General features: G+C 38.9%; 1 long non-coding RNA gene across 1 annotated transcript in view; it reads left to right on the forward strand.

Annotated features, from left to right (window-relative positions):
- The first annotated feature begins 3,363 nt into the window (after nucleotides 1–3,363).
- LOC136292954 (uncharacterized) overlaps nucleotides 3,364–20,018 on the forward strand; it is a 28,229-nt gene continuing 11,574 nt past the window's right edge. Inside the window, exons 1-2 of the long non-coding RNA XR_010722018.1 lie at nucleotides 3,364–3,448; nucleotides 3,655–3,769. This is a non-coding gene — a long non-coding RNA (uncharacterized lncRNA). The remainder of the gene's footprint in view (nucleotides 3,449–3,654; nucleotides 3,770–20,018) is intronic.

A 20,018-nucleotide genomic window follows, 5' to 3' on the forward strand; every position in this document is an offset into this window, starting at 1 on the left:
AGAAACACAAATGGAAGGCTGAATTAAGTAGCCAGATTTCACTAGGCATTTACTTTTACCTTAGAACAAAGCTGTTGATAAGAAAAAACAAAACTCAACACTCAAGTATTATTTTTATTTTTCGTGTCTCACAGGTTTGCATGACATATAACATAGTGGTCCCTCATTATATACTGCGGGACCTGAAACTCAAAGATAGAACTGTTAAACTGGTATTTAAGGTGATATTTTAGGGAGTTTAGTCTTTTTTCTCTCCCTTTTTCTGTCTTAAAAAGTTTTCCCATCAAAAAATAGCCTTAGAAGCTAAAAAAATTTGGAAAAGAAGAAAATTTAGAGGCTTGCAGTAAATATACTCAGCTTCACAGACCAGTAATTAACTTAAAAAATCTGATATTAGTAGAGTGAGAATTTAATAAAATAGTACTTATCTCCTAAGAAGCCTCTAGAAACATTAATCAGGCTGTGTGAAGGATGTTCCCACAAGGTAAGTTCTCAGTGTGCAGGTTTTCCCTGTGAACAGGGAATGACTGGAAGAAGAGGAGAAGGCTATTTCTACGCAGAGCAGTTCAGCAGAGAGGGGTTCTGCCAAGGGCTTCAGGCAGAGGCAGGAGATGAGGGAGTCACAGGAGGACACCAGGTCCTCAGGCAGCCAAGTGTCCCCTGATTACAAAGAGAGGAGCCCTAGTTCATTTGTTAATAACACCAGGCTATTGAGTCAGTGACTTCAGACTGCTCTGGGCAGTTCACTTTAGATGGAGAACTAGGCAGATCCACCTTGACTGTCTGATTGATTTGGCTCCTGTGACAACTGATGTACATGCAGAAGTAGGGCTGATTTTCCACACCAGAAAATAAACCAAGTCAGTACAGGATTTCTGCTTAAATTCAGGGAATCTGCTCCAATTTATTAAAACCCAGGGCAGAATCTCTGCACATATGCAGTTGCTTCACTTCTCTTTTTTATTAATGGAAAGCCGTCAGAGCTAAATATTTGTATTCAAAAGGAATATGTATGCTTGTTAATTACTGTAAAAAAAAAAAAAAAAGTCACTTTCTTTAAAAGATTCCTACCTTTGTTTTCCTCCTTTTCTTTTCTGTTCTCTTTCCATTTCCCCCAGCCAGCATCCTGTTGAAATTGTTTACAGCCCTGACACCAGAACACTGATCTGATGGAGAGCTCTGAAGTGCTTTGGTACACATTTCTCCAGTGGGGAAAAAGCAGTATCCAACATATTGTGCTTGCTTAACCTCCCTTTGAGCAGCTGTCCCTCAATGGAAAGCCATCAGATTTCTGTTCTTTTTCCTCAATGAGATGTTAGTGGCCTTCACAGCATTTCTATCTCCCACAATGAGTATCTGATAGTAGAAATGTAACGCATTCAGCACTATCAATTTCAAACACAATACACAGGAGTAATAGATGATAAAAATTGTCTTGGCCACACAGTATATTGTCAAAAAATAGATTCCTTAGAGCAAACTCTGGGTTTAAAAGAGAGGTGACATTGTTAACGAACGTCATCAGAGTGATTAAGTGATAGATGCCTGCCCATTCCTCTCCATGGGCCTTCCTGAACAGAGGCTGTGCCAAAGAAAAGGATATTTTTTCAAGGAAAACTGGATGGAAAACTAAGGTTTTATGGCATTTACTGTCCTTTCCTCAGCTTCTGTCTGCTACAGTAGAATACCTAAATATTTGAATAACTTCATATTTCGTTTAATTTTAAAGCTGATAGTGATGAAAGGTATAAGCGCAACTTGGAAAACTCCTCCTCAAATTCATTTCGGCTATATTGCCCTAACTCTGTCAGTGAAATGAGAAAAATTAAACCACATGTTTAGGAGGGCTGTATTACCTTAGGGAACTGCACATAGAAAAACAAAATAGAGATGAAAAAAAAGCACTTCCCCCCAAATTCATTTCTGGAAGGAAACAAAGTTTTCATGCAAAAAGATGTTTTCCAGAAAGCAGTGTTTACCATGGAGTAGTTTAAAGAAGTGATTATCTTGATGCACACCTCACATCAAATCCTGGTTACCAGATAACGGATGATAATACAATGGGGACATTAAAAAGTGTTTTGTTCTTGCACTTTTATGTAAATATTTGCCTTCCTGCATGGAGCTTTGAGGATGGAAAATGACAAAAATCACCATCCATCACTCAAAGAAACCTAGATACCCCTCCTTGAGTGACTCTTCCTGTAGTAGCTGGAACTCACCTGTACTTCTGTCTGGCTAGTACTTCTGTCTGGCTACTTTTGACCAAAGTCCCTTTTGAAAAAGAGAAACCAAAAAAAATCCAATCATTCTCTTGGGTTGTACAAGCTCTCAGATATCAGCATATATTGATAAAGACAATAGTTCTATACTGGTTTTCCCTGTACTGTGATTACATTAAAATTACAGAAGAAATGTTATTTGCAGAAATATGCAAACTAATAACAGCTCATCTGTAATGTTCACTGATAGGCAGCACTGGCAAATACCCACTCATTTGCTACATGTAGTCATCTTGATATCTGGCTCTTCCAATTCACGAGCCAAAATGCTTAAAATTCCAATTGACAGGTCTTTGTCATTATTATTCATTATGCTTTGTTAAAGCCATTTAATCATGTGCAGGCCCTACAAAGGATTTCTTCCTCTTTCTCTTTTAAACAAACATGCTTTTGAAGGTAAGCTTGCATGGCAAATAACTTATCCGATGAAATAATTACAGACAGCAACAGGGAAAAAAAATCTAATCTGCTGGGAATTGTTCTTTGCTTTCATTGTCCTGCAGCACCGTTTTACCGGAAAGTGCTCTGAATAATTTAGGGACTGCTAATATGATTGCAGTGTCTTCCCATGTTCATCACAACTGCTGGAGGTCAGCGTCCTATGTGGTTATATGTGATGCTCTAGGAAAAAGGGGATGCTCTAAAACTGAAGGCAGCTTATCAACTAGAAAGATCACTCCAGCTGGATTTTGTAGGTCGCTTAAGGTGGGCAGTAGGAAGCAACAAATATTCCAGTGATATTCAGAAACACAATGGATTCAGAGGTCTATTCCAGCAAAAACTCAGAATGAGAAAACTGATTATTATATTCTTCCTACCATGTTTCATGTTAGTGGACAATGGGTTGTTACTTTAGAGTAAATATAAGGTATTTGGAACACTGAGTTAGAAATCCATCTTCTCTGCACTAACAAATTAGCACTGTGCAGCCAGAGAAAGCTGAACTAGGACCTTTCAGATCTCTTCCTCCCTCAAAGAGAGTTTAAACTGAAAAATCACACCACCTGTGTCTTGTGGCTGTCTTTTAATGAGGGCTCTAATTATCACCAGGTGAGTGCAGTCACTGCTAACACTGGCCTGGGTTATTTCAGAGGTTCCTGGGCCCCAGAACAGTTCTTTGGAGCCCCAGCTCTGGTTGGTGCCTGTGCTGCTGAGCTGCAACAGTGGTGGGTGTCTGGGGTGGAAATCTGATTGTGAGGGCATGCTGGGGCCTTTTTAAAAAGGGGCAAAAAGCCTTGAGCTCTAGTGTGAGGGGGGAAGCTGAAAAAAGTAAAATAATTAATAATGATGGTAATTTAAAAATAGTGTGATCACTAAGGCTTGAGAAGAAGCTGTAGTACAGGTTTGCTCACTTTCTTCTCTCTCCTCACAGGCTCTGGAGGGCTCTGTAACACAGCAGGAGCTGGTTCCAGTAGGAGCTGGGTCCCATGGAGAGAAGCCCAACATGAAGCAAGAGAAAATCCTGAGGAGCAAGGAGCTGCAGAGAGGTACTGACTGCTGTGTTCTTACCCTTATCCCAATGCCACTGCGCCACGTGGGGAGAGAGAGGAGATGGAAATGAGGGAGTAGAATTGAGCTTGGAAAGACAGGAATGGGGCGAAGTGTTTTATATCTTCTGTTTCATTTTTTTCCTGTCCAACTCTATTTTAATTATCAATAAGTGAAACTAATTTTCTTTAAATTGAGTGTGTTTAGCCCTGATGGTAACTAATAGCTAATCTTGCTGTCGTTATTTATTCTCATGAGCTTTTGTTAATCCTGTTGTTGCTGGGGAGGGAGGAGTGAGAGATGGGCTGGAGGGGATCTGGCAGCCAGCCAAGGTCAAACCACCACAGAGAAATCAGTCAATTCAAAATTGCGTACTTGAGAGATACCTTTGCATCATTAGGCTCTTGTTCATTGCATTCATTGTCCAGACTCAGAAGCCAGAGAGGCCTATTTTGGCTATTCCTGGGTTTCTGTAGATAAGAACCAATGGATTTAATGTCACTTAGTTACAGACAAGTGAGAATGTTGGAGGAAGTTTCACAAAGTGAGTACCCTCTAACCTTCAGGATGTTTGTAGAATAATGTTGGTTGCTTGGATCAATTATGACCAAAGAAAAGCATGGGACAAAACTTGTCCTTGCTGCTGCATGTGCTTCTGCATCCACCTGCATGCTGGGAAAAGGCTGGGAGTCCTCATGGAGAGTGAGATCAAAGTGAGTGAGTGTGATAACTTCTCCCTTAGACGTTGCAGGCTGTATGTAAACCTCTTCCTGCATCACCTAATCTAGTAATTCTATGCAATTAATAAATCTGAAAAAATGCTGCCTGTTATAAATGTGCAGAAACCAACCAAACAAAAATTAGAATATGCAATTTAATAATTCCCTCAACTGAATGATGTGCTGACAGAAGTTAGAGCTGTAAATGTAGTTAGAGACTGTCTAGAAGTGAATGAATGATATTTTATGTGATGTGTTCAGACCTAGCAACTGGTCCTGAGTTCTGGATGTTGGTATCTTGAAGCTGCACAAGAGCAATGCAAATCTTCCTTGTCTTCCTAGACTTATCCCTACAGGTTGATATGTGTAATGTTGGAGATGTGGAGAAAAAAAGCTTCCTTTAATATTCCTGGGATTTCTTATAAGGACTTCTCTGACTAGAAGCTACTTAGGTGTTGTTTTTCTATTTGATAGAAAGATCCAAAATGTTGTAGTAGGGACTTCAGGTCATCCAAAACATCAAGATATCTTCACATATTAAGTAGCAATACTTCCAACACATACTTCCAGATAAAAATAATCCACACTATGCCTAATATTCACAGGGTTTTTGCCTTTAGGGTTTTTGTTTTTCATGACGTCTACGTCTTAAAAAAGGAGGTTTGAGCTGTGAATCCAAAGGACTATAAGGAGAGGTGCAGGAGATGGGTATGGTCCTAAGAGCAAAACCTGAACCTAACAGACGTTGCAATGCACAATTTAACACTGCCATCAAATGGCCAAACATATTTCTTGTTCTGCAGTGGCATCTTAGCTATCTATCATGAGCACTTCTCATTCTAAACAGCCCAGTGGAGTCACACAAACTTAAAGCAAAACAACAGTGACTTTCTGTTTTCATGTTTTGATGGAATATAGGCCTGATTTGGTGGCCAGCTTTGGTGGGAGGGGTCAAGCCTTAGGAGGTGCCTTGCTGGTGCCTCCAGGGCAGAAGTAGGTTTACACTGGGCTCTAAACACTGGGTGAGTGAGTCATTGCTGACAGATATCACAGGTCAGGTAAAGCCTATTTGATGGGTGTGATCAAGCTTCTGCTTGATAGTGTACACTAGGGAAGTGATTTCTATAAACTAAAGCATTAGAAGTACATCTTTCTTTGTCTTTATAATTCTGTAAGTCATGTGGAATTAACCTGAACTTCTTCAGTTTGTGCAGGTCCATACATTTCTTTTACTGCATACAATGAGCCTTAACAACCCCTCAATATTGTTGTTAATTTGAATTCACTATAAAAAGCAGTCTTTGAACTTCTTGTGGATGATTTGATCTCATGCCTTCTCCATCGTCTGTAACATTTATAATAATCTTATAATCTTAAACTAAAATTGTATTTAATATTGAAATCCCCCACTTAAATTTCCAATACAGTACTTCTTGCTGCTTTAATTCAGTTCTGAAGGGCCTCTTCCTGGGCAGATGCTGTTGCAATCACAGTTCCTTTTTTTATCTATCCTTGGAGAATTCTTTCACACAAAATTTATATGAATATAGTGTGGATATGGACTTTGTTCACTGCATTTCTCCAGCTGCTATAGAGAAGTCTTTCCTAATCCTTGCTTTCCCTATATAACTAAGGCTGAGGGAAAAAAACACCTGTTCCAGATCTGTCTGCCACATGGATTTTATCAAAGACTTATATTTATAAGTTTTATATTCAACTAAACTGGTTTATATTCAAATAAACTGAGTCTTCCCATCTTTTTAAATCTGTTTATGCCCAAGAAACAGGTTTAATTGTTTTTTCGTTGTGTTTTTTTTTGTTGCTGTTGTTTTTGGGTTTGGGGTTTGTTTTGTTTTGTTGTTGGTTTTGGTTTTTTGGTTTTTTGTTTTTTTTTTTTTTTTTTTAATTTAGCTTTGGTATTTTTGTGTTACTGGCTTTATATGGTCAGGGGGTTTGGGGTTCTTTTTTAATTGCCTACATTCCATATTCTGTTCCATCCTCTTATCAGACTGAAAGAAGTGGGCATCTGCCCAATGTTTGATGTTATTCAACGCATTTGTACTATTAGTTTTATATTTATTATTGTAGCATCTGATCTCGTGGTTGCTTTCAGTTAGTTCCCAAGCTGTGAAGGACTTGTATTCAACATCTGTTAGACATCTGTGTGTTTGGACATGTTTGTGTGGTTGTGCACCGTGCTGGTTTTGGTCTGCGCTCCCTTTCTCTACAGTAGCTGCTGTGAGGCTGTGATTTGGATTTGTGCTGGAAACAGAGCTGGTAACACAGGGATGCTTTGGTTATTACTGTGCAAGGTTTGCAGATTCAAAGCCTTTTCTGCTTTTCACCCCCCTCTGGCCACTGAGGAAGCCAGTGTTGGAAAAGTTGTGTGGGGATGCACACAGAGCTGGGACAGCTGACCAAAGGGATATTCCATATTGTGCAGCAACAACTCAGCCCATGGAGCAGGAGGAAGGAGGGGTGCTGGAGTGATGACCTTCATGTTCCCAGCAACCATTACATTGTCTCTCAAGTGCATTATGGTACACACAACTTGTATCTTAAGCTATAGCTAGCTTCATGGATTTAGATCAGTGGTTTGTAGATTTTTGTTGTTGATCAAAATGCCACCTTTCTAAGGTGTATGCCTTAAAACTAATCCAACTGTCAGTATGAGGAAACAACTGCTTGTGTTGTGCATTTAGTCCACATAATGAGACTCCTTATTTACTGTAAGTTATGAGTATTACTGACTCACCTCTTTCCTCCAGTTGCTTTTCAGTGCTAGTTTCACTGAAAATGCACTTTAGTGCAACTCTTAAGTGGGACATGCTTAAGTGCTTAACACTTCTGATTTAAATTATAAAAATAGAAAAATAGTGTTTAAGTATCTTTTCCCTTTTCCTGTACTCTCTAATTGAAACGGAATCCAAATTTCATGTCGAAGTCGGTAGCAATTCCTCAGGTTTTAGGAAATCACATCAGCCCGCTTTAGCTGCCATATATCTTTAGCTCTTGAGGTTTCATTTTAAGTCATCACCTTGTACACTGCACTGAGCTCATGAGAAACAAAATTAATTAGCTTTGTCCATCTTTGTCCTTGTCATCTATTTATGAAAATGATGGCAGGTCCTCTGAGGAGTTGGAAAAGTGTAGATTAATCTGTGGGCTGAGACTGCCCAATACATTATAGTTCTGTCTTTAAGGTCTCTCTACTCCTGATTTACAATAATAAACCAAACCAAAAGTCATAGGAAAGTCTTCCTAATATTCCATAAAGGGGTGGTTAACTGGTTTTATCTTTATGATTTATACGCTGTTGAGAGAGTAACCTTTCCCTGCAAATCCAGAATTTCTCCTCTGCCTGGACCATAGTGCCCTTTGCTCAAATAGTGACTGTTCAGGTAATTCATTTTTACTTTGCACTCTCCTGGCTATTGACAAGTGAAATGATCTTCAGGAATAATTGCAATGAATAGTCCTGTCTCACTCATATTAGGTAAAACATGCAATGTCTTTAAAGCGACAATAGGCAAATCCCATAAATATATAAATGTCTCTGAAATACTGCTATGTGGAAGTCAAAGGGAAAGCTCAGTGCAATGCTGGCATTGGCTTATTTAGTCAAAGAGAAGGGGACCAGCTAGTTCAGGGCAGCCTAATTCCATGAAAATCAATAGTGCTGCTCCCCTCTTGTGTTAGCAGAGCACCTTTTATTTCCCCTTCTGCTCGGCACACTTCAGTCTGACTTCTTCCCAAGCTGTGGATGTGAGAAAAGAGACACTCTCCTTGCCCTGCTGGAGTGGAGCCCTTCCCTGAGGACTTAAATGCCTTTCAGGGGCTGGACCTTCAAACCCAAACACTGCAGCACCTGAGCCCCGACTCAGCACACAGGGGGCTCATTTGTTGATAATGCTGCTCCATCGATTTAGTGGTGTTACAGGAGCTGAATTAGGCCCATTATGCCCTACTCAAATGACAGAAGAAACTGCAACTATAACTCAGATTTCCCTGAGCCATTCTAACTACTTAACTCTGCTTCCAGACACCCTTCTTCCTGCTCTCCAGGGCGTTGGGAGTCGAGCAGCACATAAAGGTGCAAGGCTATTTTCTCCACAAATGAGAACTACAGTTTGGATCTATATGGGGAGTACATATTACATATCCAAGCACAGAGAAACATCATAGAGCACCCATGAGAGCCGAGAATGGCTTCAGAAAACAATCTATAAATCTCCGGTGTTATCTTTCTGACAGCCTCCTAATCTCTGCAGGTTGTTGTTAAGAGCTGCATTAAACTAGCCTGTCATTGATCCCAGCTCTCACTGCTTCTCCAAGAGATGGACTTCCTGTGATCAATTAGGAAAAGAGACAACAGCTTCTTAAAAGCATCTTTACAATAGGATCCTGCAATAACATATCTTCCCAAAATGTGTATCTCTGACGTTTACATCATACTTTGTCAAAGTGCAGCCAGCATCTGCACCAACAACATTATTCAGTCTTCTGAAGTAAGTGAAAATCTCAGTTTCCTCATGTTGAATCATCATTTTTGCCTCCAACTTCACCCCAAGTAAAAACAGTTATTTTAAAAAGTTCTTGCAATTTCTTGCCATTTAATTAATTTTGAGTCAGGCTTAGATTAGCTCTGGATAGTAACTACTTTACTCTCAATGACTTCCTGGGGGGAAACAGGCTGTGAAGCTGCCTCCTTGTTAAAACTTTGAGAAGCAGCCTGCTTATTGCCCCAGTGTGGCACAGAAACTTAGAAAAATACTCAAAAAAAGAAAAACGCATTAGCAATATGGGCTTGGCATTGGATTTCTGCTATGGAAATTGTGTTTCTCCTGACTTGTGCCCTAGGTGGAAAAGGTAAAGGTCATTTTTACCCCCATTCTAGCCTAGGTAAATTCCCCTTTTGCGAATGAACTTAAATTAATGTAATTATCTTTAAGAGGTTACTGTCCAAGTATTAGAAAATGACCGGCTCCCTGGTGTCTGTACGGGAACCTGAATGTAGGGTAGGCAAAAGGATGTGGAGAAGGACAAGTAAAGCTGTCCCCTGTTGCTTGGTATGGTGGCTTTTATATTGGGTTATTTAATTCCAGAATAACTTGTACCGCACCTATCAAGACTGGGCTTTCATGTGCCACTCCTCCTGTATGTATTTTTTAAATGTTTTTAAGCTTAAAATTATGAAGAGATTGGCCTTTCAACTACTGTGCTTTTGTAATACTTTTGTAGTGAGCAGTCTGTCACCTTAACAAGGGAACAGAGTGGAAGAGGAAGATAATGATCTTTTGAATTTAGAATACATATTCTCTGTATTTTCTGGACTACAGGAGGATGGAGTGGCACAAATGCTGCTGGACTAGTTTTCCACTTCACATCTTTGTAGCCACTGACACTGACAAAGAAAGCTAATTTTGTGTCTTGGCTTTCAGGAATTTTAAGATGAGAAGTTCTAAAATCGCAGCAAAAGGATGGCTCTGTTTCGGTGTGCGCTCGCAAAACTCCATGTAATTAGCAGGCTGAGCAGGAGAGCTGTATTTAGCTCACTAGCTCTTAAATGGAGTTACTTTCATTTGTTTACTGAATGTCTCTACCCACCAAAGGCTAATGATCTGGTAATGGATCTGTCAGAAAACGGAAAAGACAAATACCTCTAAATGTTGCTATTGTAGCCTAAGAATGTGGCTATTATTGCTCCTCTAACTCACCATCTTCATAAGAAGGAAAGGGTGGGAGGTTTGGTATTCAATGGGTGTAAGGAAGCACAAGCATAATTTATGTACTGATGGAGTGGAAGGGAAAAGAGTAGTAACCCTCAGGAAGCAATAAAATAAGCAAGCATATTCTTCGTGCATATTTCTGTGGTGACTTTCCCATCTACATCCCCCTGCTTCTGTGTCAAGTATATTAATCTTCCCAATTTTTATTTGTGCTAGAGAAAACCTTAAGAAGGGAAGCACTGCTTGAAGTTCATCAGCTGAAACCAAGGGCCAGTCAGGTTATCAACTTCAGGTGCAATGGGGAAGTGAAGTGTTCAGAGCAATGCCCAAATAATAAATTCAGGCTGATTGAAACAAAGAAATTTCTCTCTGAAGAATGTGAAGAAAGCATACAGTCACCACTTGCCTGAAAATTACACTTACTGTGTTTTGTAGTTTCAGCATTTTTTTTTGTGAACTAAGATTCCAGTCTTCTAAATCTGCATTATTCAATTTGGCCCAAAATTTTCTCTGGCTGAAAACAGCTTAGAAAGCTCTGGGCAGGCTGCCTTTGCAGTTGAGTAAATGTAATATTAAGTGCAATCACTGAGAGATCAAAGCTTTTATGCTAAGATTGCTATGCTAGTGCAGGCAGACCAATGTTTATGTATTGAGTAAACAGCACTGGTAAATGCTTTAACAATAAAATGAAATTATTTCTCCCTTTAAGAAATAATAATTACATTTCATAACATTTACATATTGGAAGGGCTCTTCTGTCTGATTTTTAACACCTCTGGCTTTTGGAAGCAAAATATGTACATATGTAAAACTTTTTTTTATGTAGTACAGTTTCAGGGTTTTGCGGGGCTTTTTTTTCCCCTATAGCCTGTTGTCACTCCTTCTATATAAAGCTTAATTTTTTGTCTTCAGTCTCCTCTGGTGGTGTTGTTCTGCACTTGTTAAAATTTTATGAGAAGACTGTATTTGTGACCCATGTTACATTTTATCTGGTGTTATTTCATTCCCTCTGCATCTGGAGGCTGGGACAGGTTCAGATTGTTCCTTGTGTCAGGGTTTGACTCTGGACAAGTGTGGAGGAAGCAGAAGAGACTCTTAACTCTCAGCTCAGACCTTTCCCTAGAATCAGAGCTGTTTCTTTGCTCTTACCTAGCAAAAGCAGTTTGCATTTTGAAATGATTTGTGACTGCAGGAATAGATTGGTTCCAACTCTGCTGCTGCTGTTTGCTGAAGCAAGGGCACAGAGCTTCACCATCTACATCAGTTCTTTATTCTTCTCCTACAAGAGGTGTTTCTGCTGCCCATCTGAAGACAGTTTTCAGGTTCCTTACCAATGTTCAGAGTAATAGGTATAATACGGTTAGGGGATGCAGATTAGCACAATAGGTTTTTAGGGGCAGTGATAATTATGGCCAAATTTTTTTGCAAGTAAGGGGTAAATAACCTAATCAGTTTTCAGCTCTGGCATGGCCATTAGAAAAAGTTCAAGCTATGATTTAATGACCCAAAAAGAGGTAGACTTGCCTTTCTTTCTGGGGGCTGGGAGAACCCAACAGGCCAAAGCAAGTTCCTTTTCTGTTGAAATCTAGCTATTGGAAGGAGAGTCACTCTTGAAAAACATAAGATTGAAAAAAAAAATGTATTTTTGCTTTCTCAGAAAACACTAATATATCCTATGTAACTATGATTGCTCTTCATCCAAATATGTGCCCTGACTGTTTAAGAATCAGGATAGGATCTAGGTGCTGTTGTGAAAACGAAATGTCATTTTAGTTCCTGAGCAGACTGTCATGACTCATTCAAAAATTAGTCCAGTATTTTCTGTAAGAACACTGTAGTATTTCATAAGTTATTTTAGCAATAGTCCTTTCTGAAGCTCTCCTTATTTTTAACATAATAGGTGTAGGTTTGACAGGAATTAGGTAGTGTTACACACCCCTGTGATGTGTCAGTCCTAGCCTTAGCCTGACCCTGACCAAATCTTCCTTTCATCTTGTATTTTGAATACAGGAAAAGGGGTTTCCTGCAATCTGGAAAAGTGATGTCTTTACAGTATGTGACTTCTTTAATGTTCAGATTTTAGTAACTTATTCTTCTCTGTTTATAAAAGATCCAAGCTGTTGAAAAGTAGAGATTATTTTTTTTTTAAGAATGTATACTGTAAAAGACCAGTGTGCCTTTTTAGATCCTTAGATCAACAGAGATGACCAAAGACAGATGATGTCTCTATAGTAACATGGAACTTGTCAGGAGATGTCACCCTTTTTTTTTTTTGAACATTGCTTTTAAAATTAAAAATTACATTGCAGTAATAGATTTAATTTTACATGCATGCAAATTCCCTGTTAGACTATTTAGCTTCTATGTCTCATTTAACATATAACATTGCATTTTAAAATAAACGAAATTATATATACAGTATAGGCATTTGTAACTCAAGCTATTTCCAAAGCAACACCTTTGCTTTAACCTGGGAAATATCCAACCTGTTTTGCAAAATCATTACTGCCACTTCATAAAGACTTGTTGAAGAATACCCGTATTATTTCTAAAGTAGCATAAAAAATGAGAAAGAAAGTTATTTTTTTTTCTGGAGGATCCCTCACAGTTTTGAATTCTGTGGTTTTTATCGTAAACAGGCTGTTGTTTTCATAGCATGTTTTGAAGTTTGGTAAATAGCAGATTCCTACCACTAGGTTTACACGCAGTGTTTCCAGAGAGAATTGCTGGTAGCACAAGAAAATCCTGTCTTTACAGCCGACAGCTGTATTCACTTTGTGCCTCACAAAACAGCCCTGGAATTGATGTGTCAGCATGTATTCGTGTCAGGGATTACTCTGGAAGGGACTGGTAGCATGTGTGCCCCCCTATGCTTGTATAATTCAAATAAAATTCATATTGGTGTTCAGGTTAGGCAGGTTACAGCCACAGCTCCAAATGATTCTGCTCTTAAATTTACCTCTGTTCCTCCTACCCACATCTGAGCTTCAAAATCCTTCAGTCTTGGCCCATAGAACTTGGATGGCTGCAGAATTTCAGGGATATTCAGTAGAGCTACAGAAGTTGGGTTTCCAGTGACCGACTGCATTGTGTCAGGAGCAAGCTGCAGGGTTCCTTTGCTGATGTGACTTTATTTTGTGATCCACAATTTAAACTGTGGCTATCACACATGCAGAATTCTTTCTTTTCTTTTAATGAGGATAGAAGGATAATTGAAATTGTGTGAAGTTTTAAATACTTTACTTGGAAGTGAGAGCATAGATGTAGTTTTAATAGTTTCTATCCTCGAAATTCATTGCTGTATTTTGATTTGCATTTTTTCATGGAAAATACAAGGTGTTTCATGATTGATTTTACAAAAGTATTTCTGGTACAATCTGCATATGTTATCAGAATTTTAAAAATGCTTGTCTGGACCATGAAGTTCAAGATTTTCAGGAAAATATTGAGGAAGAAAGATTGATTGTGTACTTAGACAAAGCCTAAAGTATTACTGAAAGTGAATGTATTATACAGCTATTTCCTTATTTCAGAATAGAGGTTTTAATTTTTAATGATTCTCCAGTACTTTTAGTTAGCGATTCCTTGTCATGTTAGTTTTAATAATTTTTCCTTGCCTTTTACCTCCATGGATATTATGAAATTTTCATTTTTATGTACTAGGAAGAACAAATTTCTTGAGTCACTTAAAATCTATAGAACTTACGTAGTTAGATCTTGCTGGAGGTTTTTTTTTTTGGGGGGGGTAGTAACAATTAAGTTGTGCTATATTCTAGCAAGTATTTTAAAGGCCAGTTCAAACCAGAAATTTAGCTAAGGCTCATAAAACAAAGTGAAGATAAAAGTGTTGCTATAATATCCCAGTTCAAGGCGCTGCCTTTTTGAGGATTTAGTGCCAGACCATGAGGAGGTTTGATGTGCCAGATCAAGCACTTGGGGAGCGCTGAGCCCTTCCTAGATGGCAGGGCAGGAGCTCCCCTCTGGCCACGAGGGCAGAGTGCCAGCAGAAATCAGATGTGAAGCCTCATGATGAGATAGAAGCAGTGAATATTTCTAGCAGAGGGAGCAGAGCCCAGCAGGACACAGGCTGTGTTTGCACTGATCTCACTGACGCTGATTGCACTGCAGGGCGGATGGAGGGGGCTGGGGATGGATGGGGCTCTGCAAACCCCAGCACCCTGACCCTGTGTTTAATCTCAGGGTTCAGGCTGCACCAGCCCTGCACTCAGCACAGCTTCACCACAGCTCTGCAAGGATCCAACAGCTGACACGTGCAAGAGGGAAATGCCACTTTCTAGTTCTGGTGGAACCACGATAGCTGAAATTGTGGAAACAGATGTCACTGTACTTCCAAGGCTCCAGCATGTTATGAGCATTCTGGCATTTCAAAGCTGGGAAGGAAATGTAGCTGAGGTCAACAAGGTCAATGCACATGGCAGTCAGTCAGAAGCTGGCATTGGGAATGTATCTCACCATGGCCACACACATTAATTAAAGAAGGATATGTAATGGCAGAAACCACAGATACATAATGACAGGTTGCACACACAGCATGAAATGAGTGAAATCAAAATTAGGAAAGGAAGTGGAAAGAGAAATGCATTATAGAATCACAGATTTCAGTTTGGTGTTTAGTACATATCTCCAGCACAGTATGGATTTTGACAGCATGGCAACACTAAGAGAAGAAATCAACAGGTCCTGAAATCCTTTATTTGCAATACAAAGACTACAGATTTTCAATGTGGTGCTTAGATTAAAAAGCTCTGGTAAACCAGAAATGACTCTCCTTGCTGTGTCTGTTTCCTATTCTCATTAGATCTTGGTAGTAGCAGAGACAAATCTAAAACCTTAGCATGATTGTTCTCAGCACACATTATATTGTCACCCACCTAGGCCTAAAAATTTTAATTAACATAAAAAATTTAATCCTTCTAGCACTAAAGTAAAATTGTAGTTTAGAGTGACCAGAATAGCAAGCCTTAAACTAGGTAAATAGTAAAAGTAGAATAGTAGTTATCTTTTGTGACTATGTTGCATATACTTCCAGATGAGACTAGAAAGCTGTGAACTAGTTCTTTTAAGATGGTCCAACATAGATCAAGTTTGTCTTGAATATCTGATGGAATTGGAGGCTTTGTGCTTGTTCTTAGTCACCATCATCTAAAGGGTTCTGAAGAAACCTTGCTGTTAACATCCTTTTTTAACCTTCCTAAATGCAGGGGTAGAAAGAGGAAAAAACTCCAAGTTGTCTTCCTAAAATTTTACCTGAATTTGGATATACTGTGACAAACTATTGTCAAGGATTGGAAAAGGGCACAGGTGAGAGCTGCACAGAGATTGTCCCAGTTTGTGCCAAGGGCTAAACAACCCCTGATTAGCTCCTGGATTAACTGGAGCTCCATAAAAGCATTGTACAATTATCTTTTCTCCCTGCTCAAGTACGAGAGCTTTACAGCCAGAGCCAAGGATCTTACAAGGATACAAAATGCTGTGATTAAAACCTGGGTTGGTTTTGTTTTGTTTTGTTTTCCAAATAGTAGGCAGGCAGCAATTTCTATCAAACTGCTCTGTACATGAAGATCTGTCTTGACAAAGCTGGAGTTGACTAAACACATGATGCTAGTTAATAATGAAAACATGTCCCAAACTTGCCTCAGACAACTACCAATTTGTTTTTCAGAAACAAATAATGTCATTTTCTCTAGAAATCCCTCTTTTCTATAAGCTTCTGTGATACTGGTGCTCAAGTACCCATATTTCATCAGCATATGGAGCAATAATAAACAGCTATGCTGTCTCCTCTTTTGGAGCTTGATTGCAAAGAGCCATTTTCTGTCAGGCACTGGGAGCTTGTTTAAATATTGTGCTCTGCATCATTGTATCTTCCCAAGAAGCAGTTTAATTTTGTCTAAACATTTTAATTGCCATCCTAAGGGAAGGGAAGTCATTGCCCATATTAAACATGAATCCCATTATACTAAAACGTTTATGTTTCTCAAAGGCTATTTATAGATGCTTTCCTAGTGTATGAAAATGTAAAACGCCAGAGCTGAACAATCATCTCCTGGCTGCGCTTGCCAGGCTGAACCTCAGCTTGTTTGTTCCAGTGGTCATGAACTGGGCTCCTGCCAGCATCGCCATGAATTCCTGGAAAAAGTGGTGAGTGGCTTGTGGAGCCAAGGCAGGTGCCAGGGAAAGGGTGTGCTCAGCAAGGAGAACAGAAGTTGGCCTTGCAGATGTACCAGGGAGAACAGTGTGTGGATGTAAGTCCCAGAGGGACAAAACCGAACTGAAATTGAGTAAGTGATAAGTCTGCCACAAATCTGTAGTTAATTGCAGAAGGATGAAGGCACATTGCCATATTCTTGCAGAAATGTGGTGCACATGTTCTTCAACTTGGAGCAGATTTGTTTGCCTGCTCGATTCAAAATACCCTGAACCAGTGTGAACCACTGGTCGTACAGAGCCCACCCGTGTCTGCAGGGCTCTTTGCAGATTTATGACAGCAACCATCTCTTCCTCCCCACAAGTGGCCATGGAAAACTGGAGTACCAGAGTCTCTACTGCTAATAACTTGCATAGCACACTGATGTGGTTTACAGATGCAAATATCTTTGCATTTTGCTCTAAATGGAACCTGGATGTACCTGTGGACCCGTTTCATGGTTTCTCACATTTTCAGGAGTGCATGAAGCTGGTGAAAGCACAGGTTCATCTACAGGAAAATGAAACTGGCAAAACTGTAATCAAGGAAATGTGAGGATTTAACACTCAGTACAATTGCTGTTACCTTAGACATGCCATCAGGAGAATATTTTTTTCCATTATTATTAGTGAATCTCATGCTTAATGAGAATGAACGTAGTTTTTCACATGTCACAGAAAGTATCACCAATAACAACATCAATACCACAAAAACCCATTACTTTCCTGGAAACTACTGAAAATGCAGCTTAACTTCTATCAAAGGCAAAAACATCTAAGAAAGAGAAAGCCACTATATATTTCTCAGTGTTCAGCGTAGTCTTATGTTTTTTGTGTTATTGACAAGAATGAATTTTCCTTCAAAAAACATTTTCAATAAAGAAAATAAGGTTTCTGGGAAAACAACCTGATTTTTATGAAAAAAAAAAAAAGAATTTAATAACAATTTAATTTGGATTTGAAGACTCATAGAAACCTGAAAAATATAAATGGAAAAGGTTTAATTTTCTTTTTTTTTCCTCCCAAAACTATTTATTTTTATAAACTACTAGTAATTTTTTTGAGGTTATTATAGAACAGTATTCACAGGAAATTTTCTCCTCCCTGAAAGATGTTCCCCCTGTCCCCAGTATACTGAGACTGGCTGTAACCATCTCACTGAGCTAGCTAGCTGTAGACTGAAATTTCTTTCTGTTCATATATCATTACCTAGGAATATACTATAATAAAAATGAAAGAGCAGTAGAAAGTGCCAGTAAGAGCCAAGCTGTGTCACCAAAACTTGCTCTTCTTTTCCTGTCCTTTCTCCTCCTTGACAGTATTTAATAGACCACCTGACCCTGCTGACAACAAAACTGTGAAACTGCATTTTCTAATATCCACAGCATCACAGGGAGCATCCATTTCTAGGAACCCCTGAGTGCGGAGCTAATATTGCAGGCTTATTTGGTCCTACATAATTAGTTATAATGACAAAAAGTACTACCAGAACATAAAGCCTTTCCAGCAGGCACTGTCATTTCTGGGTGGTGTTTTATATTGTCTAGACTGTGGCTCTCCAGCTCCGATGGAACCTCAATTAATATGCGACATAAAATAGGGTGAAACATTTTGATTACTTGGAGTGTGGAGAGAAAAATTGCTGCTAGCAATGTACTTTAACATATTAATCTTGCCTTTTTTAAAATAATATTGCAATTTTTTTTTCTTGATGTTAAGAGGAAATTGGTGCCTTACTAAGCTTACACAGCAAATTAAATAGGAAAAAGACAGACACGTATTGTTTTTAGTATGTTTTTAGCCCAAGTAACTATGTATGTCTATGTGTACGTGTGCATGTTCATGCATACATGAATAATTTAGTCAGCTAAATAGTAACAGGATGTGAAGTTGGAATTGGACATTGTAACAAGGGACATTTCTAAGTGCTATTAGTACTTGGACCTATATCTACATAGCAAAACTGACAACAGGCAGAACTTAAAACCTTTAATTTAAATGGTGCTAAACTTGCCCATTTGTTGTGTAATTTATTAACTAATATTCTAGAAAATTTTTGTCACTGTCAACAGATGTGTAGATTTTATCCTCTTGGGCCTGTCTAGAGTCATCAATTTGCCGAATTTAAGATCAAGAGAAGTCAGTCATTTAATGACATCAGAAAATGCCTGACAGCTACACTAGTCTAAATGTCTGCAGGGAGTGGTCAGGAGAATCTTTGCATTGGCAGTCAGATGTATTTCTTTTGGTTAGTACTGTGGATATTTCCTTTTTTATGCTTAAAGTTAGCCTGACTTGCAGAAAAGAGCTTTTGGAGAAAAACAGGTAATGGAAGAGTGACTAAATACCATATATATTCACCACAGTATAAATGGTATCTACTGGCAAGCAGTCAACACACTGTGCAGGAATCCAACATTGCTTTATTATATTGGCTTTAAATATTGCATATTTTATTTGTTGTGGATTCCTGTGGCCATGTAGCCTTCATGTGAGCCTAGTTCAGAGACATGGCTCAGTCAAGTTCTGTTTCCCATGCTATATCCCAACAGGGAGCAATGCTGAAGAGAAAATTGCCAGTTTCAAATACAGACTGTTGGCCAAGACAGGAGACACTCTGAGGTTGTACAGTTTTAACTCAATGTCCTGATTAAAGAGGGTCTGAGGCTTTTCATTTCTCATTCCTGTTACACCTGAGAATAACAGCAGAACATGTCACCAAACATTCACTGAGTTTCTGCCTCTCTCTTTTCCCCCCCATATTAATATTAAAAAAGCCTTTTGCTATCTGTAGATATTTGGTGGACTCACTCTATAATCCATTATGTATATTGAATTATTATATTCATGTGTCTTCACTGTAAGTTGCAAGTTAATACTTTGTCCTTCAGAAAAATCTGGCAAAAATTAAGAGAGAAGGAGAGAATCTTTGCTTCTAAACCTCTGCAAATATGTACCCCTTTCCAGCTGTGATACCGGGATAATTTAGTGCTTATCACATACTCTGTGCTTTTCTCAGTTGTATTTTTGTGATTATTGTAAGAATGGTCTAAAATTGTGCTGTGCCCTGCCAATTTCTCATTTTTTATGACAGAAGCAGTGTCAGACTTGAGCAGTGACACAATGTTTTGACTTCTTTGAAAATTATTTACCAGTGTAAGTTTTGAGCAGTTCACATTTGGCTGGCACTTCTGTTCGAACCCAGTGAAACCAGCTCTGTGCTAAGATCAAAAGGAATCATTATTCTGATTCACTGAGCATAAGGAGTCATAAAGATATTCTTATAACACTCTGGCAAGGACAAAAAAAAAATAGCTTGGCACTAAACCATGTATAGGGCTGTGATTATAACATAATGGTAGATGATGAAAATTAAATCCATTCCTAGAACATGACTGTAAAGATTTATCTAACTGTAGTCTGTAACGGGTAATTTGCTTGCTCTCGTTTGGCAGCAGGACCCACGAGGTGCAGAACCAGGCAGAAGGGTGGGTTATGTCTCAGGGTGACTTGCAGAAGAGTTCAGCTGCTGTTTCACCCTTTTAAGCCTTTGTGCCACAGATACTCCTCTGTTTTTCAGTTAAGAGCAAAGC

This window comes from Chamaea fasciata, unplaced genomic scaffold, assembly GCF_029207755.1.
Source record: "Chamaea fasciata isolate MVZ Bird 193981 ecotype frontalis unplaced genomic scaffold, bChaFas1.0.hap1 SCAF_8, whole genome shotgun sequence".
In the NCBI taxonomy this organism is placed as follows: domain Eukaryota; kingdom Metazoa; phylum Chordata; class Aves; order Passeriformes; family Sylviidae; genus Chamaea; species Chamaea fasciata.